Genomic DNA, 25,244 nt, shown 5'->3' with positions numbered 1-25,244 from the left:
TTTTGTTTGTGTTAACCTTGTAGGTTGGCAGTCATAGTCCTCTAAGGTTTTGTTTCATTTTAACAGACCAGTCTGAATGCAAAATGTTGATCCATTTTGAAACCAAGAGCGATAGGGTAAAGGCGCTTAGCTTTCATTCGAAAAGACCATGGATCGTAGCCAGTCTTTATAATGGAGTCATTCTTTTATGGGACTATCGGATGGGAACTCTGATAGACAAATTTCATGAGCATTGTGGGCCTGTTCGAGGAGTGCAATTTCACAAATCTCAGCCATTATTTGTGTCTGGAGGTAAGCAATGTACCTAATTCTTAAATCTAAATAATTGAATGACATGTGGGTGATGGGCTTAATGATTAATCTAAATTAACCAGCATGTGGGTTTATATCAGTTAAACTATATAATAAGCGGATATGTTTCCTTGTAAGATGAATGTGGTCTGCTGAAATGAAAACATAGCAATGTAGAAGAATCTGACAAACCCAATTGCTAATTTCAGGTGATGATTACAAGGTAAAGGTCTGGGACTACAAGATACGGCGATGCCGTTTTACACTCCTAGGGCACCTTGATTACATTCGCACAGTTAATTTTCATGACAAGTATCCTTGGATTGTTAGTGCAAGTGACGATCAGACGATAAGGATCTGGAATTGGCAATCTCAAGTTTGTCTATCTGTTCTTAGTGGTCACAATCATTATGTGATGTCTGCCTCTTTTCATCCCAAGGAGGATCTGGTTGTTTCTGCATCATTGGATCAAACTATTCGTGTATGGGATATAACTGCTTTAACCAAAAAAAAAATTTCTCCGGAAGATGATATCTTAAGGTTGACAACCGATCTGTTTGGAGGTGGTGATGTAGTTGTGAAGTATGTTATTGAGGCACATGATCGTGGTGTATGCTGGGCCTCATTTCATCCAAGCTTGCCATTAATTGTTTCTGGTGCAGATGATCATAATGTCAAAATATGGCGGATGAATGGTATGTTTTGTTTCCTATTATCATCGGTAAAGTTTATGTTTAGTTTCTTGTATTACACCAAAAAATACCCATAATTATTTCTATTCTTGTGAATCAGAATCAAAGGCAGTGGAAGTTGAGACTCTGAGAGGACATACAGACGATGTATCTTGTGTGTTGTTTCATGCACGCCAAGACATCATTGTTTCAGATTCTACAGATAAGAGTATCCAAGTGTGGGATTTGACAAAGCGTACATGTATCCAAACTTTTCGTAGAGAGCATGATCGGTTCTGGAGTCTTACTGTGCATCCAGAAGTGAATCTTCTGGCAGCTGGTCATGACAATGGACTGATTGTCTTCAAACTGGGGAGAGAGAGACCTGCCTATGTTGTCTCTGGTGGCTCGCTATTATATATCAAGGATCGTTTTCTGCGTACTTATGATTTTGCAACTCAAAAAGACAATTCAGTAATACCGAGTCGAAGACCTGGTTGCAGTGGCCTTAATCAAGGGCCGAGATCTTTGTCATACAGTCCAACAGAGAATGCTGTTTTACTATGTTCAGATGTTGATGATGGTTCTTATGAACTTTATGTTGTTCCAAGGGGTGGTCTTGGTAGAAGTGATACAGTACAGGAGGCAAAGAGAGGAACAGGAGATTCTGCTGTGTTTGTTGCGAGGAACAGATTTGCTGTTCTTGACAGGAACCATGATCAGGTTATTATAAAGAACTTGAATAATGAGGTGACAAAAAAGTGCGATCTTCCATTCAGTGCAGATGCAATTTTCTTTGCAGGGACAGGCAGAGTACTTTGTAGATCAGAAGAAGATAAACTGATTCTTTTTGATCTGCAACAGAGAACAAACTTGGGGGAAATTTTTGCACCAGATGTCAAGTATATAGCTTGGTCAAATGATATGGAACATGTAGCGTTGCTTAGTAGGCATAGAGTCTTTATTGCAAGCAAGAATTTGTCTGATGAATGTAAATTATATGAGACTACACGTGTTAAGAGTGGAGCTTGGGATGACAATGGCATTTTCTTTTACTCAACTTTGAATCACATAAAATATTGCTTGCCGAATGGAGATTGTGGTGTCATCAGAACACTTGATGTTCCAGTATATATAACAAAAGTTTCTGGAAGCTCTGTTTTTTTCCTAGATAGAGATGGTAAGAACCGAGTTATACAGATAGAAACTAGTGAGTGTGTGTTCAAGCTGGCATTGATGAAGAAGAAATATAATGAGGTGTTGAGCATGATTAGGAATTCTCAGCTGTGTGGACAGGCCATGATGTCTTACCTGCAACAGAAGGGATTTCCAGAGGTGGCTCTGCACTTTATTAAAGATGAGAGAACTCGATTCAACTTGGCTGTGGAGAGTGGAAACATTGAAATAGCCGTTGCTTCTGCAAAAGAGATTGATGACAAGGAACACTGGCATAAGTTAGGAGTCGAAGCCCTTCGGCAGGGTAATACTGGTATGGTAGAGTATGCATATCAAAGGACACAGAATGTTGAACAGCTTTCCTTTTTGTATCTGATTACTGGTAATTTAGATAAGTTGAAAAAGATGATGAGGATTGCCGAAATAAAAGAAGATGTGATGGGCCAATTTCACAATGCATTGTACTTAGGTGACATTAAAGAGCGCATCAAGATTTTGCAGGAGTCTGGTCATCTACAACTTGCTTATGTAACTGCAACTGTTCATGGTCTTACGGATATTGCTGGTACTCTTGCAGCAGATTTGGGAGGCAATCTTTCAACTCTACCTTCAGGAATGAAATCATCGCTTCTGATGCCTCCTTTGCCCATTCTGTTTGGCGGTGATTGGCCTTTGCTTAGGGTTTCGAAAGGTATTTTTGAAAGTAATTTGGATAATACTGCCACTGCAGCTTATGAAGAAGAGGAGCAAGGGAATGGTGCTGATTGGGGCGAAGACATTGCTATAGAAAATGTTGAAAGTGAAAATGGCCAAGTTATTATGGCAGATGACAAAGAAGTTAGAGGTGGAGAGGATGAAGATGAGGGATGGGATATGGAGGAGTTGGAACTTCCTCAAGTTGTTGGAATCACTCATAATACATTGTTTGTAGCCCCAACACAAGGGATGCCGGTTAGTCAAATTTGGATCCAAAAATCTTCTCTTGCTGGTGAACATGCGGCTGCAGGAAATTTTGATACAGCATTGAGGTTGCTAAATCGTCAACTTGGGATAAGTAATTTCTCTCCACTGAAGCGTATAATTTTGGATCTGTATATGGGCAGTCATGTGTTTCTTCCTGCCCTTGCTTCTGCACCTGTAGTTCAATTAGCAGTAGAGAGAGGTTGGAGTGATAGTGGGAGTCCAAATGTTAGGGGTCCCCCAGCCATGGTATACAGTCTTTCTGTCCTGGAGGAGAAACGAAGAGCAGCATATAGAGCAACTACAGAGGGTAAGTTCAATGAAGCATTGAGGCTATTTTTGAACATACTGCACACAATCCCAGTCATTGTGGTGGACACAAGAAAGGAAGTTGATGATGTAAAAAGTTTGATTGGAATTGCCAAAGAGTATGTTCTTGGTCTTCGAATGGAGGTCAAGAGAAAAGAAATCACAGATGATGTTCTCAGCCAACAGGAGCTTGCAGCCTATTTCACACATTGCAAACTTCAGACCGTTCATTTAAGATTGGCTTTGTTAAATGCAATGGGCATCTGCTACAAGGGCGGGAATTATAGTACAGCAGCAAACATGGCATGCCGGCTTTTAGAAACCGACCCTCCAACAAACCATGCAACAAAAGCTACTCAAGTCATTAAGGCCTGTGAAAGGAATTTGCAAGATGCAAAACAGCTAAACTATGACTTCAGGAATCCTTTAGTTGTTTGTGCTTCAAGTTTTACTCCAATATACCATGGGCAGAAGCGTGTTTCATGTCCATATTGCACATCACAGTTTGTTCCTATCATGTCTGGAAAGCTTTGCACAATATGTGATCTTTCAATTGTGGGTTCAGATGCATCTGGACTACTTTGTTCTGCTACTCAAATTTTAAGGTAACATTGGTTTCACAATCATGGGTTTGCAATTTATTTTCAATTCTGTTGGAGACTACATACAGCTCATTCCTGATCATATCTACTGATTCGTGCCATTAGAGGATGTCTGGCCAAACGCCAGGTATAGTGATAATCCAATTACTTTCTATAATGATTCAACTTGCTTTGGTGAAATTTCTTGTGAACTGTACCCATGGCTCTGTCAGGAATTGTCATAGGCGGTCATAGTTGTTTTTCTTTAACATTCAACCTCTGCTTAGAGCACATGCCACACATCTCTCATTACTCACCTTGAGCACAGCCATTCATGGTTAAAGCGCCAACAAAATGTCTTCTCACCCTCACAAAGCAATGAAATGTGGAATTCTTATAAGCCTCTAAAGGTCTCTAATGCCATTGTCTTTAAACACCATCCATTCTCAAATACTTGTGACTGAATGATTTTTAACATTGCCCTTTTTACTCTAGTGGCTGTGATTCAGAATACCTTGACTGTCCGCTTAGCAACATTTTTCACATTTGTCCCATGTCATTTGTGTTCTTTATCTTTGCTCCCTTTCCTTTATACTGTATTCATTGAGGATTATCTTTTAATGCTCACTTAAACATATTGTGGGTAATAAAAAATGTTCTTATTGACTGTTAACGATCACAACCTCTTTCCAAAGGCAGACCAAAACTGCCCCTTGAATGTTCTTTGCTTTTGTCATTTACATGCCATGTTGCTGTCTTTATGGCTCATTGATATCCCTAATCCACATGCTTAGACTGTCCTCTGTATTTTATCTTTTTCCCTTGAACCTCTGCTTATTTACTTTGCAACTCATCTCTGATTATTAATCTTAAGCACAATCAACCAGGTTAGAGTGCCCAGAATAGGGTTTTTATGCTCAGATACTTATGACTGAATGATTTTACAAATTACCTTTAATATCACTTCCCTTTAGCCTTTTTACTATGGTGGCTGTTATGCACAGCTCCTTCACTGTCCCCTTAGCAATATCTTTCAGATTTGTCCCATGTTATCTATGCCCTCTATCTTTTCTCAGTTTTCTTTAGACTGTATTCAATGTTGATAATCTTTCAATGCTCTCTTATCGAGACTCTTGGAAATGGAACATGGTCCTTTTGACTGTCAAACTTACATGCATATGATCATCTACTCTCAAGAGGAAGCCAATATTGCTGCCTTTGATTGATCTTTGTTTTTGTCACATGCATGCCATGTTGGTGTCCTTGTGGCTAATTGGACTGTCCTCTGTCCTTTATCCATACCTTCCATTATTCGTTCTTTAATTCTTCTAAAATGCTCTTTACTGTTTCATGACCCATGATTGCCCTATAACTGTCATACCTTGTTGACTATCTTTGCTACACATGTTTGCTTCACACTCATGCATTTTCACAGTGGAGGGAAGGCAAATGGCATACATGCTGTTTTGGTTGTTTTGGGAGATGTGTTAGTATTCAATTGGAAGAATTCCTTTTGGTTGTTTTGGGAAATGTGTTAGTATTCAATTGGAAGAATTCCTTTTGGTTGTTTTGGGAGATGTGTTAGTATTCAATTGGAAGTTTCCCCCACTGTATTTCAAGGTGAGAGCAGAAGTTGAATGATGGAACCTGAGAGTTCATACATACATTCATGTGTACCTTTACTATATCTTATTTTTAATTCATCTTTCTCAATGGACTGCCTTTGTTACCTTGGTCAGTTACTGGCTGTGCTCTATTTGGAAATCTGGTACCTCTGAAGCGATGTTTGCGAGTCTTTATTTAATTTTATATGGTTGGACGTTTCAGATTTACTATTAATTACTTGTCAATTTATTTAATACTTGCTGAGGATGGCTTCAAGTTTGAGCTATGTAATGGTTTTGCTCTGTCACTTGCAGATTTTTCATTTGTACATTATCCATGATCTGAGAGGATATTGTTTTGAGCTTCTGTTTTGATTTTGTTTCAGGGCTTGCTGAAGATAGAGAGACCACAAAGGAGATGGATTTTGATATGATAAAGTATGCAATTAAACTCTCTATTTTGATTTTGTTTCAGGGCTTGCTGAAGATAGAGAGACCAGAAAGGAGATGGATTTTGATATGAGAAAGTATGCAATTAAACTCTAGATATTAAGAACATTTTGATCTTCAACTGTAGAATTGCCGATTGTATTCCATTGATTTTCATTGCGGAACAGTGGTTTTGATAAAATAGTAATATTATTTAGTGTGCCAGTGTTACAATGTTATCATTCATCCATTGGATTGGATGTGGTTAACTGTTGAAATCTGTCCATATTTTTTAATTCAGTAATACAGATATAACCACTGAAAGTTACAAAATTCTATACATAAATAGGATTGCAAAATGCAGATGGCTACTGAACCAGACTTGCACAAATTTATAATATAGATGCCATAAATAATAAATTATTTAAATAAGCTCCATATGATTGAAATTTATTCTTACTTGACTACTTCATTTTTAGCAAATCCCATTCGCAATAAGCTGCACCCCATATTGGAGGCAGAAAAGGAATGCTTAAAACACATTGTATTAAAAGATTGGGAACAGTGTATGCAAACCCTGAAACAACTGTATACCTACAGAGCAATATGCTCTAAGAGTGTTATGCTTGTACTATCTGAAATGGCTTAAATATGTTCATATAGGTAAGATTTGTAAATAAATATACCTAGTAGACATATTATATAGATGGGATCTGATCACTTACTCTCTTCTTTTATGAACTGAATTGCTCATAAACAATCACTCATGGAACCTGATCATAACTCCTGAAAGAGTCCTACTCTTGCACAGGCGTGAACTCCTGCAAGTGCTTGAAGTTCTCCCATGACCTCATACTACTTGGTTCCTGCCAGCATTTGCTGTTGGGGCTTCACCGCCTTGGAACAGGTAAGAGTAACATTCTGTTGCCTGTTATATTCCTTAACAACATATTTTCCCAGCTCCTTGATCTCTTTCTTCCGTTCAAATTTTGGAGCATGCTGAATTCCTTCCAAACGCCTAGAAAAAGCTGTAAAAATACGCCTGTTATATTCCTTAACAACATATTTTCCCAGCTCCTTGATCTCTTTCTTCCGTTCAAATTTTGGAGCATGCTGAATTCCTTCCAATCGCCTAGAAAAAGCTGTAAAAATACAACCCACCGTGAGAATGATTATAGTCCCCACTTATCTGCTCTTTCCCATTGTAATCACCCTTTCTTATAGCTTCATATGATTAACAAGAGGCATATTTATATTCATCATTTCCATTGCATTTATGATTAATGAATCCAATCCACTCTTTTCCCTTAAAATATTTCCTTGATATAAGTGTTTTTTCAGATTTTAATAAAATATCAGCAAAATCCTTAGACTTTAAATTGGTCAGATTTTATGTGAATTATAAAGTTTTTAAATGTCATGATGTAATTATGTAAGATGTATTTTTGAAAGAGGTTGCAACTAATGATATGTCAATAGTTTCTTTCTGTTTTTGAAGTATATAGATAGCAGTCAAGAGAGACGGGAGGCTGACCCCGGAATACAAAAAGGCTGAAAGAATCAGCCGGAGGTTACCTCCCTATCATCTAACCAATACCAGTTTTATACTTCAAAAAATTAACATAAACCATAACAGCCCTAACAACATCATTCCTGCTGTGATCAAATAGAAAAACAAGAAAAGTATTCCAGCAGTATAACACCACTACTACTATCAGTCCAGCCATTAAACCATAATAACTTATTTCTGTTACATCAATATATGATTATGATTTTCAAATTTTATTTGAGTATCAAATTGGATAGGATATGTTTTTCAGAGGTTAGAATTATTTGGTCTCATTGACAAGTGTACTTGAGAGAGATTAAGTAGTTGTGATTCATGTAGACTTTGAAGCATTTATAACTTGAGGTTGACTGTGCTTTCTAGAATGCATAGTTTTCTATTTCAAATCTTGATACCCAAGTTAAAATAATGGTAATTTTAAAATCATAGACACGTTAGTAAAGAATATTCAGGTTCAAACATGTTCAATCACTAATTAAGACTTTTAGCATCTCAGACTTGTGACTCAAGTTGGTATAATAGAAAATGATTATTCTTCATATTTTGAAGAGTTAGCCTATAGAACATAAGATAAGTTAATCCCAAATTGGATTCCTTTGTATGTAATGGTTCTCTTGCTTATGAAGTTTCTAAATACTTATATATGCACAAAAGATTACATTGGAATTTCTTAATGATAGACTACTTGGAGTCTTTGTTCATAGCTTTTTAATATTTATTCAAGAGTTATTAAACAACATAGATTCTAGTCTAAGATTCTAAGTCATTATAATAGAATTCTGAGTACTTATGTTACTATCTTAAATATATTCTGCTTTTACTCTTAGAAATGAATATTAGGAATGTGGTACTCCATCCTTTGGGAATTATATTTCTTATATTTTGTATTTTTTAACTAATTTTTCTTACAATGTGTTAATATTTTTAGATCAATTGATGTAGAATTAAACTATTATAGAGGTCTAAATGCTTTGATAAAAGATCTTCATATGTATTTTCTCTAAAATAAATATTTCATGATTTCCCTGTTATGCTTGTTACAGATGATCAAAATGTTTCTTAACAAAAAGTTACAGGCTCTCAACTCTTGATGTGTATATGCTAGTTACTTCTTACAATTGAGCCCAACCCCCTTAATGGCCCCTATGCCAATTTGTTCTATATTTTGATGTTTGTCAAAAGGTTGAAGCACCAAGTATCTTTGCTTTAGGTACTTCACTAAAAATCCTAGCATGAAAAAGATTTCTTCCAGTGTGAATCAACTATTGAAGTTCTTTCTAACTTGTTAAATTCATTTTCCTTACTTTTTAGTGGAGGTTTTCCTCTTAGTGGTCCTTTTTCTCCTATCTAGAACCATTTCCTCTTTACTCCTTTTCAAAATGCTCCAATCCTTTCTTTCTTGCATTTTTGTTCTTTGTTCTAATTAATATGATATTTTATTGCTTTATGTGAGTCACCTTTCTTTAAAGTGAAAGACAAACTAATATTACTGAACTCCTCTACTAATATGTCATTAAAATACAAACTAGTATGTCAATAAATTCTAACTCAATGCACATTTGTTTTGGAACTAGTTCTAGTGAAAGACAAACTAATATTGCCAAAATCCCCTCCTACAAGCTACCTTGTATTTGTGTGTTCCATATTGAAATCTATCAACCCCTTCCACGACCTTTTCTTTCATTACTTTATAGAGGGGCCATAAACAATGAAAATAATTTCTTCCAGACTCCTCCTTTCTTATTAATGTAATATTGGATGATGTTGAAATAAAAGTACAGTTAAGAAAAAATATTTATTTTCTAAATTTATCATTTATCTATTATACAATATATATTTTTTAAAATTATGTACGCAATATAACCATCTCATTAGTTATTGTTATCGTGTAGTGCCTCTCCCATTTGACTTCTGTAAGTCATCCTAATGGATGCAACCTTGTTGATCTTTTGTTGTGATGGATCATGATTGTGACCATGAGGGGTCTACACCATTGAGGTGATTTGATTTATGTTTCTATATCAGTTGCTTGATTATGCTTATGGCTGATTTATGAGATTATGTTATGATTTATGGTTCACTGAGGTTTGTGCCAGTGGTTACTAGGATCAATGTGGTATCATGAGGTTGTTCTTTGATTACCCTAAGATGTGTGTAGAGAGTGCAATGTGTACTATTACCATGCTACACTGGACTAGGTTCCTGTAGCAATGGTTAGTCATGTTTATGATTGTGTTTGCTTATGTGTTTTAAGTGCCTTTTCATGTTGTTTAAAGAACCATTATTAAATGCTTTAATGACTAGAAATGGATTGTCCATGTTGAAATATTTGGTTATGTGCTGCAAACATTTACCTTGTTATATTTTGATCTGAGAGACATTTGTTACTTATGTTATGTTTTACATTTGAGAGGACTTGAGGGTTAGATGTTACACTTTGATTTCAATATCATAGATGTTAGACTACTATGTTGTTCAATTGATCATATTGCATGATGATGCCATTTTGAGATGATAGTGTGTTTTATGATGATATTTGGTTATCCAGTATTTAGGCATATCACTGATTATGTTATGTGATGGATTTAATGCTATGGTTATTTACTTCATTCCTGCATTGTTATGCTTTATGCGAACATGAGTGATGTAAATAAATTATTTTAATATGATTAAATAAATGGTTAAATTAGGTGATTTAATGCATTTATTGTTTCGACAATATTATTATATGCAATTACACTTGATCGTGTTGTTTAGTGTGTAGGATTTATATCCCTAGCAGTGGCACATGGAGTTAGTGATTTGGCCATTCATATTTTACCAATGTCATCCTTGTGTAGTTGACGTATCCTTAATTAAATGTTTAAATTAAACCTTTCGATCATTATTAAATCAAAATTCATTTGCATTATCTGATTTGACTAGTAAGTGTGTTTGTGCATTTAGAGGTTCGCATTGTCGTGAAAGTTGTTAAGGAAATTTCTATGTTTTTGGGTTTTCGGGCTTTTTAATCGATTTATTTTATTTTTTGGTAGCTTTGCCATAGATGAATTCCTATTTTTAGGAATAGCTTATTTTCATTTGGGTCGATTCGGGGTTTAACTAGGTTGGCTAGTTATTTGCCCTAATTGATTATTCACTCAAAAAGTGAATAAATATCCAAAAAAGAATTTAATTCCTCACTTCTCACTTTTGAATTAGAAAGTTGGAGAGTAAAACCCAAAATCCTCTTCATGATAATTTATTATTTTGTTCGTTGTGGGAGCTATGGGCATGGGATTGTCATGAGGTTGAGCTTGTTGGATCCACATCGGGGAAACCTTGGATTGCTGTGATTTTCAGCTACTTCTATGAGTTATTTATTTTATGGTTCAGATTCTTGTTTTTCCCTTTTGGTTGTGAGGTAGGGCTTTCCTATTTTATTTTTTTGACTCTATTTCTACTCCTATTTTTGGTAGCCATTTGTTTGGAGGCTGAGAACTAGTGTTCCCCTCCATTTCTATATGCTAGTTCTACCTGGTTGGGTGGGTACGAATATTTCCCTATTTTTTGGGATGAGGGTTTGAGGTTTTATGCCATTATGCTGGCTATTTTTTCATACAATGTCTAAACTTGTTTATTTTTGGATTTTTGGGGCTTTTGTACCCAAAGGTCAAATGGGTTTTAATTTCTAATTTTTTCAAAATTTTGGAATTTTTACCTCATTTTGCATGCTACCCTATTTTCTCAAGTTTTCTTGGCACAATGTGGGTTGTGGACTTGGATGATCTGTTTGGACATCAGTTAGACCAGTATTGCACTTTTATGTTGCATTGGGATGCATGTCACACCTGTACTCTCGACTTTGTGTTCAGTTGAGTGATTTTATACCTAGTGTTATGGTTTCTCTTGGACCTTTGTTATTGTTTTATGGACACTAGGATTCATGTAGAATCCATACTCCCAGATTGAAGCCAATTGCGTGAGTTCATGATGTTTGGTCTTGTTGCATCATTGGGATTCGTGTATAATCCATACTCCTAGGTTGAGGTAGGTTGAGTGATTTCATGATGTATGATTTCATTGACTTTGGGATTCATGTAGAATCTGTCCTCCTGAGTTGCTTTCAGTTGGGTGTTTTGTTTTGCATTGTTTTCTCATCCAGTCCTTGTGTTTTGATCTTCATGATGGTGGTGCACCACACACAAGTGTGTGCATGTAAATTTTTTGAGTGACTTGCGAGACTCAATCTTTCGTGGTACTTTCAAAAGTTATGACCATTGGGGTTGGGATGGGAGTATGCATGCCCATGGGCACTTGTCATAGGATGAGCATGGGTAGGGTAGGGTAGCATATGGAATGGGCTTCTATCCTGTGGCCTAGTGATCATTATGCCTAGAGGGTTGGTGGAGGAAGTTTTAAATAAGTGATAACTAAATAAAAATGTGTGAGTCTAAATAAACTTAAGATAATAAAAATATGGGGTGCTAGAGCCTTTTCGTTGAGGGATGTTGAATTTACACAAGTCCAAGCTTGGGCTTTTCGATACCAAGCGACTCTCCATGTTGTCAGTCCCTACTTAGTAGCCCTTTGAGTGTCTGACCAGGACCTATACTCCTTGCATTGTCTTAGGTAATTGGTTTCAACCATCATACTATTTAGCATGATTGTTAGCCATGGATGTTTTTTTGTGCGTTTGTGTTTGGATCATTATCTCCATTAGCATAGTGGGTGTAGACCTATGGGTGCCACATGGTTGGGAGGCATAGCTACTTTCACCACTGCTAGGGACTAGTGTATAGAGACAGTCTTTTGTCCTACTGTGACCATTGTTGGATGTTTTCAATTGGTACTTCAATTTCGGAGTATGCTTCCTTATGATTTGTGCTTTCATTAGAATGCTTGAATATCATGTTTAGATGATGTTAGTTTATTTAACACATTCCCATATTATGATGTTTAGCATATGACTAGATGATGTGAATTTCTATATTGGATTATCTATTGTTTATTGGTTTAGCATGTTAGATTTCCTTATTATGGTGATTAGCATGTGATAGGTGATGTTACCTACTTGTAGGATTATCTTATGCTTTACTACTATCATGTTAGATTTCCTTATGTTTATATTGTAGCATGTTTTAGTAGTGATGTCACTATTATGATAGTACCAACGGTCTGGTTGCTAGCTTAGGATGTTGCACATAGGGGATGGCTATGATCCATGATGGTCTTACAATGCTATTAACGGTTGGGAGGAACCACGTACTTAGTTTGGTTGTTGAGTTATTATGATGTTATTTATGTACATTGCGATGTTGCTTATGTTCATTGTGATGTTACTTTCAGTACGTTCTTTACTACTTGGGTTTAGATGGATAGATGTTCTTCTTTCTTGTTTCATGGCATCTTGTTGTTTATACACTTGAGTGTTCGCTCCTAAATCTTTGTGGATCCGGTACTCCCCAGTGTGGAGGTTCTGAACTCAATTTTAGTCTATTGTTTGTCTTTAAGTATTTCTTGAGTTTCTTGGGTGACCATTTATTAGCATGGTGTAATGCAATATTGTATCACACACCCATTGAAATTGTATCATGCATCCCTAATTTTATCGCACGCCTATTGGAGAAATATCGTGCGATATTTTCGAGTATCACACCTCCTTATAAGAACTGTCATATGATACCCTTAAAGTATCACACGCCTTCGAAAGAAGTATCACCTAGCTCTTGAAAGTGTCACCCTCCTTCTTTAGGAATGTCGTGCAATACTTTCCAGTGTTGTATTAAAGTATCACCTAGATTTTTGAAAAGACCTGTGCAGGTTGGTAGTGGGCACTTTTTGGTTCGATCTAAACTTTTTGGGAGTTGTTTGGGGTACCCTCTTAGGTGTTCTTCAATTCTTTGGTGTCGCATTTTGAATTCAAAATGTGTTCAATTTGAATTCAGTTTTGTATTCTTCTATTGGCATTATGTTGTATTTTTCATTAGTGACAACACTTATTTGATTCTGAATGCTTACCAAGCTCATCACTCAGTCCACAGTTTATATTGAGCATTCAGTGGTTACATTGTAAGCTTAGTAGTTAAGCAGTTCACACTGAGCATTCCTGAAGCTATCGAGTGAATGTGCAGTTCATCTATGTTTACCAAACTTAGAGTGTTCATTGAACAAATAATGGTTACTGAGCTTCATAGTATCCATCGAGTTATCAGTTTGCATGACATGAAGTCAATTTCTACTAAGCAATGGATGTGTAGTGTTTACTGAGTGAAGCAAGGTAAACTCAACATGCAATATCTACCGAGTGACACTACATCTACTGAGTCACCAGTGGTCACCGAGTTCAGAACTACTCCAAGTGATTAGTATGGACTAAGCCTTCACTTCTACCGAGTGCATGACGATGTCGTGTAATGCAGTGAATGCCGTGTATCAGAAGGTCACTGAGTCAGTTCAGTGAACCTGAGTTATTTACTATTGGGTGGACTTTGTAATGTGTAGTTCACTTGTGTTTTGGTTGATGTTGCAATTTTGTAAATTTGAAAGGTATATATGTAAGGTGTATTGTAAGATATCATATGTATGAAGAAATAGAGAAGTAATGTGAAGTATTTTCGAGGACATGCGAAGGATTATCAGTAGCAGTTCAAGGAATATAGAAAGGTCAATACAAAGGCAGAAAAGTTATATCTATCACATAAGGTGATCAGTGCATAAAGGATCTTATCAGAAATTAGTTGTATGTAGATCTACTATTTCATCTTAATAGGTGAATCCATTTCTAAATCCTCTAACAAGGTAGACTTAATAGTCTTTGTATAAATCTCTTAACTAAGTGCATACTTCATTGTATGTTTGTAAATCTTCTAACAATGTGGACCTAGCAGTCCTTTGTGCTCCTAACAGGGAAGATCATCAGAAGTGTTCAATGTAAGCCTTAACAAGCCAACTTTATGTTACAGTATTGAAGTTTTGTGGGTATCATCCCCACCCCAGTTTTACTTTCTATTTGGAAGGTTTTTGGGTCACCAAAATATTGTGTTCTTTTGTGTGATGAATGTTTTATCTTTCAGTATTAATGCATGCAGTAGCATAGATTAATTTGTGGTAAATTTTAAAGGAAGAATTTTTGAAGTTATTAATTCACCCCTCTGAGTAACTTTTCATATCTTGAATATTTCCAACATCTTCGTCATCGGTTGTTTTGTTCGGTGGTGGTATTTGGAGATTCATTGGTTGCTTGGATTGTTGGTGAAGTCTTCCATTGCGATCTATGTGATCCTTGTATGATGTTGACACATGCATTCATACTTGTAAAAAAAATAAAAAAATTCTTGGTTTGAATTGAATCCTTGTTCCAAGGATCTCTGGGTGGGGCATTACACATTGAACATAGGTTTAGTGAAAAATAATAGAAAGAAATCCTTGGGAATCTTAAAGTCCTTATGAAAGTAATGGATCATATGATATATGTTATTTTTGATGATGTTATAAGCTAATGGTTATATTTCCAATATGGTTTTAGGTTATGATGATTTTAATATTAGTCAATGGTGATGACACTATGATTTTGATGACTATGTAATGTTTCATGTGTATCTAATGTCTATTGAAATGCACATGTGATGTGTAACTTTTATGGATCCTTCTAATATATGGAAGTTGACTTTGTAATATGTTGTCAATAGTTTAAGTTATACAATATTGAAAATGAAGGCATTGTCGAAGTAGAGGATGGTAACTCCTCTACAGTATTGGATTTGGATGGACAAGAACCCACACACATTACTTAGATATATGTGATAAATTATTAAATTATTTATTTTATCTCTAACCTTAATTGATTAGTATACTACAAATAACAAGGTACATATTGTGTTTACACATGTGTTAAACTATTACCGCTATTCAATTCAATTTGAAATTACCAAAAAAATATTATTTAATTGAGAGAATATTGAAAGATGATCTTGTAATTAATGTTTTTAAATAAAAATTAATATACTAAATTTGTCCTTGTTAAAATATAATTATCTATGTGTGTATCTATAACAATGATCATTCAAAAGGAAATAATTATATCCAAATGGATCAATAAAAGTGATCAAACCTAAAGAAAATATTGTTCTCTAACGGTTGTAAAAATAAAAAGTTATTTGTTGTAAGGAAAGGATTTCTTATTACCATTCCTCCTTCACTTTGATAGAAATATAGATTTTTCTATAAAAAAAACAAAAATATGATACCTACTTCCAACAATAACAAGGTATCTTCAAAACAAGAATGTGTACAATAACCCTTAGAAAAGAGTGAAAATTATTATAGGCTAAGCATGTAGATAATTATAAAAGACAAGTGGGAAGAAACCTTTCAAAGTAAGAAATATTGGTTACAAAACATATTCAAGAATTCTTGGTCATATTGAAGACTACGAGGGGAAGAGAGAAAGAATGAAAAATGCCATCGATTGATAGGGGAAAGATGGATTCCTAATGTATGATAACATATCTTTAAGCCCTAAAGTAGGGTAGTTTATTTAGGATGAACATATCTTTGTAATTACAAAAAATGGTGTGCTTAGGTATACACATATCTTGCATAAGGGAGAGTTTACAATGAAGACAAAATAACTCCTTATAAGAAAATAGTGTTACATGATAAAAAAAAAGGTCACCATACTATAAAAGAATATATCCTTAGAAAGGAAAGGAAGAAGACAATTAACACCTATTTAATCATCTTTCTAAATGTGAAGAAAAGGAGAAAAAAAATACATTATTTATAATCAACATGCACTTTAAACAAAAAAAAAATAGTATCGATAATACGTATATCTCCTAGAAAAGATCAAAATATTGTAATGTAAAAAATAGCAATTTTATGCAAGAAAAATTATATCATACTATAAGTGTAGTGCCTACCCCTAGGAAAATTTTCCAATTTTATTGCCGAATTCTATTAGGCCAGTTTATGCTTGATGATTAGTAGCATTATCTTTCAGATTATTAGATATTGTTTTCATACTTAGCTGATTTTATGATGAGACTACTTTGGTACTAGTTACTTTATGCATGCATGTTTATACCTCGATGATGATGATTTACAATGATTTTAGTTATTTGATGATGTTAGTTAGATGGATTATTTGTACATGTTTTTATATGGATACTTACCCATATTGCATGTGTATGGTGTGTGTGTATGTTTTCTTTATGTATGACATTTTTTATGTGGTTAAGGAAGGGAGTCGTAGTCACTTGCTTGTTGGGATCTATATGATGCACCACTTCCTGCCATTACCTATTTAATTTAGAATATATGTGTTTGTACATGCATGGATTTTATGCAGATTGCAGGTACCGGGTATCGACTTCCTTGAATTGCTAGGATGAGCATACTCTATTGCAATATATCAATGGTAAGAGAGGGGAGATAAATTCTTGAGTCCAAATCCTAACCTTAAAACTAATTGTCCTAGAAAATTAGGACAAGTATCTGAGATGATTACCCTTCCAAATTCGTCGTATAACATAAATTTGTGATTATTACCCTTTAGTTTGATCTTGTATGTGGTTTTTTTATGACAGGGTTTCATATTTCATCTTGTAAGTCTTTTGTCATTTTTCTATTAATTAAGTCAAATTAAAAGATTAATTAATGATTTAATTTAATAAAAATTATTAAGGTAATTTTAGTATTTATTTATAGTTAATTAATTGGGAAATTAATTAAATAAAAAGAATTAAATTTAAAGAAAAAATTATAATATATTTTGAGAGTGTAATAATATTTATTTGATTTAATAATAATATATTTAGGGGATCATTTTTAGATAAATTTTAAATATTATTTATTTATTTATTTATTATTGGTAAATGGCCGAAGCCTAGATTAATTATTATTATTATTTGGAATTTATTATTATTATTATATGGTAAGCGAAGGTAGATTTGAACCTAAGACCTCCCACATGAGAGGCTCACAAGTTACCGTCATGTTGTAGGCTTTTGCCTATAAATGTTAAATATTATTATTATTCCAGTTAATAAACATTATATTAAAAACACTTCAAAAATTAATAAGAGAGAGTAAGCAATTATTTAATAAAGTTTATTTTAATTAAATTGTTTAAAGTTTAAACATGAGATTAAAATATAATAAATTAATTTAAAAAGAGAAAGAAAATAAATTTAATAAAGATATTTTATATTAACATCATCAGATTTCCACAATCCATTTGTAAATAAGAAGTTTTATGATTGTGTGTGTTTTTTTACCATCAACATTTTGGATCATACTACATGATCCATCATCAGGATGTGAAAGAGTAGGATAGTAGAGATATGCAGACAAAGCTTAACACAAGAGATATAAGAAAAGAAGTGGAGAGCACGCAAACTCATGAAGAGCCTATTAGACAAGAAATATTAGTGTAGGATATAGTGTCTATGATAATGACATGATAAGCAAATAAATGTGTGTAAACAAGCAAAAACAAAAGCAAGAATGTATATATATATATATATATATAAGAAAACACAATAATATACTAATTAACAATCAACACATCCTATTATATATCTCTATACACTAACGAATATACTATTAACATAGTATATATATAAAATATATACTATGTAAATAAAGTAATTATATACTATATAAAAAAGAACAAATAAATAACCCACTTATATATATATATATATATATATGAAGCACAAATACATCCTATAATATACTACTAAATACTAAAGGAAAAATAGCATATAAAAATATAAACAAAGACTATAGAGTACGAGTATATATATATATATATATATATATATATATATATATATATATATATATATATATATATATATATATATATATATGATGCACCAAAGCAAAACCCCAAGGCAAAAACATTGAAAAAAAGGTATGCAAGAATATATATATTTATATATCCCCAAATATAAATACCCACAAGTATATTAAAAAAACAAAAATATAAATATACAAATAAATAAATATATATGTATTTATATAAAGCAAATATAAATACATAAATATATGTATTTATATTAAAAATACAAATATATTTATTAATAAAAAGGAGAAGAGGGAAATAAATATAAAAAATATTTAATTATATTACTACCCACACATATAAATATTAAAAATATTTATATATTTATATATATGTATATATACTCACATATGTATATATCTATATAATGAATATATACATATTAATATATATAAATACATATGCAAGCATATATAATAGAAAAAACATGTACATAACAAAAGCACATGCAAGAATATATATATAGGCAACTAAATACAAAAAGAAAACAACATCAGTAGGAAATTATAAAGACAAAAGAGGAAGAAAAGGAATTGAGAAGGGAAAAATGAAACCGAATGGACAACAAGAACGAAAAAGATGCATGGATAGGGTGCACTAAGGTGTGTGTGTGTGTGTGTGTGTGTGTGTGTGTGTGTGTGTGTGTGTGTGTGTGTGTGTGAGAGAGAGAGAGAGAGAGTAGCACAAGTCGAGGAGGGAGACCAACAAGAGAAACCAAGGAGAAGGGGAGAGCAAAATGAGAGGGGGGGGGAGAAGAAGGGGGAACACCACTACACAAAAAAAATCAAGAGAAGGAGCATGAAGGAGAACCACTAGAGAGTCAAGGAAGGTGGGGTCTATTAAGCATGCCATAATGGGGGTTGCCAAGAGAATCGAGCAGGGGGTGCCATGTATGGTTGATGGACCATTTATCATCACAGTTAAGGTTAATGGGATGGTAGGTAATGACATTGGCCTCTTTTAGCTTCCTCTTGAAATAATTGTCCTCCTTGGACACAATCTTGGTATTCTCCAAAAAAAATGATGTTTGGTAGAATATTTTATATTGCAAAATGCATTCACGAAAACAAAAAAGAAAAGTTAATAAAAAGTTAAAGGGTGGTGATCAAGGAGTTCCCTTGGGTGATCGCACAATCAATGCCCAAAATTTAAGAGAGAACTCCTTATCAGCAATTGAGGGTTCATTTTATAGGAGAGACTAGGAATTTTGAGATAAGAGAATTTTTAGAGAGAAGGTTTTGAGAGAAGATATTTCTCTCACAATCTTTAGGTGTTTGCGAATTAGCATCAGAACTAGGTAGATCCTTGTGTTTTGTTCACCTAGTTAATTATGTAATTTAATATTCTTGTCTTCATCATGATGGTGAATTGTTATCTTAATTTCATTGTGATGAATCTTTCAATATTTTATTCTGAAATTATTGGTATGCATGTGGATTTCTTTTGTATACAAAGGATTAAAATATCAGTAATACCCTCATTCTGTAGATTCAAAATTGTAAATTAAACTGGGAAGGGTTTTGAAAGAAATGAAAATTTAGAGTATGAATTTGATTGGTTGATCATATTTTTCCTATTAGAGTTTTGATAGAACTCTTGCAATATATATATATATATATATATATATATATATATATATATATATATATATGTATGTATGTATGTATGTATGTATGTATGTATGTATGTATGTATGTATGTATGTATGTATGTATGTATGTATACATATATATAGGCACACACACACACAAAAAGATTTGTATTGGAAACGGGTTTTCTTTATATTATTAAAAAAATTAATTTTTATATAGAAAAAATTATTTAAAAAATAATAAAATAGAGAGGAGGTGGGTTTTACCCTACCTCCCTCCATGACCTCATTTAAGGCTGTGCTGACTACAATGAGGACTGTGGCAGCAACACCACTATGTACTACTGCTACGACCATAGGCCCATTGTGGCTGGCAATGTTTAAAGTAGGTTGTACAAATTTCCAAGTCGATGGGCCTTAAATGCATGTGTATTGCGTTTTGTCTTTTTTCTAAAATTTGTTTATTAAATTTATTAAATTTAAATTTAAATTATTATTTATTAATAAATAATTTATTTCTTATCGGTAAATAGCCAAAGCCATGTGATATATTGAATAAATTAAAATTAAATTTATAGAATTCTCCATTCAAACAGGCATTGGTAGGAAAGAATGGAGTAAGAAAACCTCCAATCTTGCCTGGGACTGAAGTCCTATATTATACAATTTAAAAGGGGCATACCCCAGTTTATATGAAACTTCATACATGTTTATACAAAATTTGATAATGCAATTAATAACAAATAGACTTCCTTTGAAAACGGGACATAAAACCTAAAGAGAGGCAAGGTTCTGAACAAAATTCAGCAAGGATCCTGCTATGAAGAATTGATCCTCCAACCATCTACATGACATTATACAAATATCTTCTAATATGGGATTAGTACCAATCAATATGATTATAAAAAATGGGAGGAATAAAAAGAACAATTGACATACTACGAGACTCTTCATACAATAAGAATCCTAGATTGTATGAATGGAGTTAATCAAAAGAGTTTTATAATATGCTTTATGTGAATCTTTATCTAGAATCTCATCCCATTACCTATTCAGTTTACAATTTATACATAGAGTGGATTAGAATTTCAGAATCCTTATCTAGTTTGAATGAAAAGATCAATCAAAATTATGTTAACTAAATTCAATAATTTTAGATTTTAATTAATTCTATGTATTCTTATCATATTCTTATGAGTTTAAGAGGAGAAATTTGAATTAGTAGCCAACTTGAATTCATTCCTATTTCCTAACTAAGATTGTAAAATAATCAGTACTAGGGAAAAACATCTTGCTCTACTTAAAGCTCCAATCTTAGTATTCTACTTAACTTAATTCTATTATGCTAAATATATAAAGTCTTCTCCCTCCACTCCTTTATTTTCTAATTTATCAGCTTCTAAATTCCCTTTATGATAAATATGTTGTATTCTAATCTCCTCAAATTGGTCTATAAGATTAAGAACACTTTCTAGTTTAGCATTTAATATCCAATTCGATGTTTGTCACTTTCTAATTGCATTTAGGATAATTTTTGAATCACCTTCAATAATTAACTTTTTAATATTCTTTTTAATGCTTAATGTTAATCCTTCTTTTAATGCTTCCAATTTAGCTATATTATTAGTTACATTACCTAATGGTTTAACTTATTTTAATATCCAATCTCCATTTTCTAATCTATCTATACAGCCCAATCCTACTTTCCCAAGATTCCCTCTAGAAGCTCCATCAAAGTTTAATTTTTTTCCATCCTATCGGAGGTGCAACCCATTTACATTCTTTCCTAGCTATAGTATCCTTTTTAGGATAAACTAAAGGAGGATTAATCAAATGTAGCCATTTTTTCCTCATATTCTCATCTCATGCTAAGAATGTACCTTCTACCTTGGGTGTGTTCCTGAGATGGAAATTCATAACTTCTATGATGGCTGCCTCAATTTTATTGAAAAATGTTATCTTACTAAGTTCTAAATTTTGAAATATTTGTCTATTTCTTTCCTTCCATATTTTCCACATAATTATTGTAGATATAATATTCCATAATTTCTCATAGACGCTAATCCTATTCTTAATTGGCCAATCCCTCAATATCTTGAGGTATAGGGGATGTCCAATTCAATTCATTCTTAACCCAATACCAATAATCTTGTGCAAAGGGGCACTTAAACAAAATATTCTCCATATTTTCATATTCATTTTTGCATAGACTACATATGGATGGTTCTTGAAATCCCATTTTAGAGAATCTATTAGCTATAAGAATCTGATTCTGAATTGCTGCCCAAAGGAAGATACTAGCCTTAGGTAGGTGTGTTGAATCCCAGCATAGATCCAAGGGTATATCAATATTATCCCATCTTTTTGAGTTAATTATAAGATCATATCCTAGCTTAACTTTGTATATTCCATCATTGATGCTCCCCATATGAGTTTGTCTGCTCAATTATTGTGATTCATAGATCTACCCTTAAGGATAGTTTTATCTATACTTGGAATATTAATATTATCCAAAGATTTCCATACCCAAGTCTTAGTCTCATCAATCTTGATAAGTGTTTTGGCATCTGAAACCTTGGGTCCCCACATATTAGTAATGACATTGATGTTGTTTCTAGATATTCTAGAATTAATAATCGAGGGTTGACCATCCCATGAATTATCCTAGAATAATACCTCATTACCTCTACCTAAATCCCAAGTAAGATATTTGCTAACCAGAGGCCTACACTTCATCATAAAATTCTAGTTTTCTAAACCACTTGGTGGATTTATGATTCTAAAGAGAGATGAAGGATCTAATGGATTAAGATATTTATTATAAAGTATTTTTTTCCCTTTTAGAATCTTTTTCCTTGTATAAATGCCATCTTTTCTTTGCTCCTAATGTCTCATTTTGCCAACTTAGATTTTTTATGCCCAATCCTCCTTTATTCTTAGGATGACACATCTTATCCCATTTTATTAGTGCATGTTTCTTTTTCTCTTCTATTCCACTCCAAATTTTTTTTCTAAGTTTTCCTTCCAATTTTTTATTAACATTATTCAGTAGTGGAAGGCAAGATAGAGGATAAGTAGGAATAGCTGACAAAACATGTTTAATTTTTGTTACTCTCCCAGCTTTAGTTAACCATTTTCCTTTCCATAATTCTATTTTTTTTTTCACTCTTTCTAAGATATTGTCCCAACCTTTTTTAATTGTAACTCCTTTTTCTAATTATATCCCTAAACATTTGCATGAAAATTTACTCTTTTTCTATCCCATATAATTGCATATATATATATATGCAATTATATGGGATAGAAAAAGAGTAAATTTTCATGCAAATGTTTAGGGATATAATTAGAAAAAGGAGTTACAATTAAAAAAGGTTGGGACAATATCTTAGAAAGAGTGAAAAAACAAACAGAATTATGGAAAGGAAAATGGTTAACTAAAGCTGGGAGAGTAACAAAAATTAAATCTATTTTGTCAGCTATTCCTACTTATCCTCTATCTTGCCTTACACTACTGAATAATGTTAACCATTTTCCTTTCCATGTTCCTTGGTGTGTTTAAAATGAAAATTTCTAATTTTTCTTCATTAAACTTTTGTCCCGATGTTGCTGAATAATCCAATATAATTTGTTTAAAAGCTTTGATTTCTTCCTTCGTATTGCTTCCTAGAAGAATGGTATCATTAGCAAACTGCTGCTGGGTAATGTTTGGAATATTCTCAGTGACAATAATTCCTTTAACTAATCCTACACCTTGTGCCTTTTGAATAGCTCTACCAAATGCTTCTACCATAATTAATAAAAGAAAAGGTGACATAGGGTCTCCTTGTTGGACACCCCTTGAAATCTTGAAGAAACCTTCTAGAGTACCATTAATAACTAGTGACATTTTTGGAGTAGATATACAGTTAAAAATTATATTTATCCATTGTTTGGAAAATCCAAACTTTTCTAGGCATTTACATAGAAACCTCCAATCTATTTCATCATATGCTTTTTGTATATCTAGCTTCATAAACATATAGGATTCTTTGTTTTTAACTATTGAATGTATAGTTTCCTTAATGATGGATATTCCATCGAGTACTGATCTACTAGGTACAAACCTAGTTTTTTCTTCTAAGATAGTTTTTGGAAGCAAAGTTTTAATCCTATTTGCTATTGCTTTAAAATAAATTTTATATATTGTATTACATAATGTTATGCGCCAAAAATCTGAGGGTGACTCTGCTGCAACTTTTTTTGGTATTAATGCTAAAAAGTTATGATTAATTTTAGTTAAGAATGATCCCCCATTTCTAGCTATCTTTATTGCTTTCCATAATTCTTCCCCTAAATTTTCCTAGCATTTTTGGAAGAAAAAAGCTTGGAAACCATCAGGCCTTGGTGATTTATCTAGGCTAAGCTTAAAAAGGAAAGTAGAGTCATAGAAAGGAAAGGAAGAAGACAATTAAAACCTAAAATCATCCTTCTAAGTGTGAGCAAAAGGATAAAAATAATATTTATAATCAACATTCACTATAAATAGGCAAGAGTCTATAATGCATCGGTAAATTGTGAGGCTCTCACTGAGGAGGTCTTGGGTTCAAATCTACTCGAGGTTAACACATAATAATAATAAATCTAATAATAATAATAAATAAATGATAAATAATCTAGGCTTCGGCCAATTGCCTATAAAAAAAAAGGCATGCACTATAAATGACTTTTTAAATATTGATTATATTTATATCTTCTAGAAAAGATTAGAATATTGTAATGTGAAAAAAACACCTTTGTGCAAGAAAAATGATATCATACTATAAACCAAACAATTATACAAAGAAATAGTGGGTTATTTGTAAAAGAAACATTATAATTCCTAAGGGCCCATTTGGTTGCAAGCATAGGAATGGAGAATAGGAATGCATATTGGGAATAGGAATGACTATTCCAATAAGAACTATTTTTTGGAATGGGTATAAGCTCATTTTAGAGGCAAAATGGGAATATGTATTCCTATTCCTTATTCCAATAGATGAACCAAATAGAAAATAGAAAATTTATTCCAAATTTTCTATTCCTATTCCAACAACCAAATGGGCCCTAATGAAAGATCATTTTGTAATAGAGGTACTATTCTTACTCCCTTTGTTACTATTTCTACTTACTCTACTACTGAAATGACTATGTAGGCATGAAAAAAATTGTTAATAAAATATTTATATATCTTGCATGATAAAAAACTTCATACTAAA

The 25,244-nt window shown here is 33.0% G+C and overlaps 1 pseudogene; it reads left to right on the top strand.

Annotated features, from left to right (window-relative positions):
- The first annotated feature begins 83 nt into the window (after positions 1-83).
- LOC149565524 (coatomer subunit alpha-1 pseudogene) lies at positions 84-4,016 on the top strand (annotated as a pseudogene).
- Positions 4,017-25,244: the final 21,228 nt, after the last annotated feature.

The sequence above is a fragment of the Cupressus sempervirens genome, chromosome 3 (genome assembly GCF_028749045.1).
Source record: "Cupressus sempervirens isolate cs-2001-9-10 chromosome 3, ASM2874904v1, whole genome shotgun sequence".
Taxonomy (NCBI): domain Eukaryota; kingdom Viridiplantae; phylum Streptophyta; class Pinopsida; order Cupressales; family Cupressaceae; genus Cupressus; species Cupressus sempervirens.
Note: the sequence above shows the minus strand (reverse complement) of the source record. Positions and strands in the feature narration are given on the sequence as shown.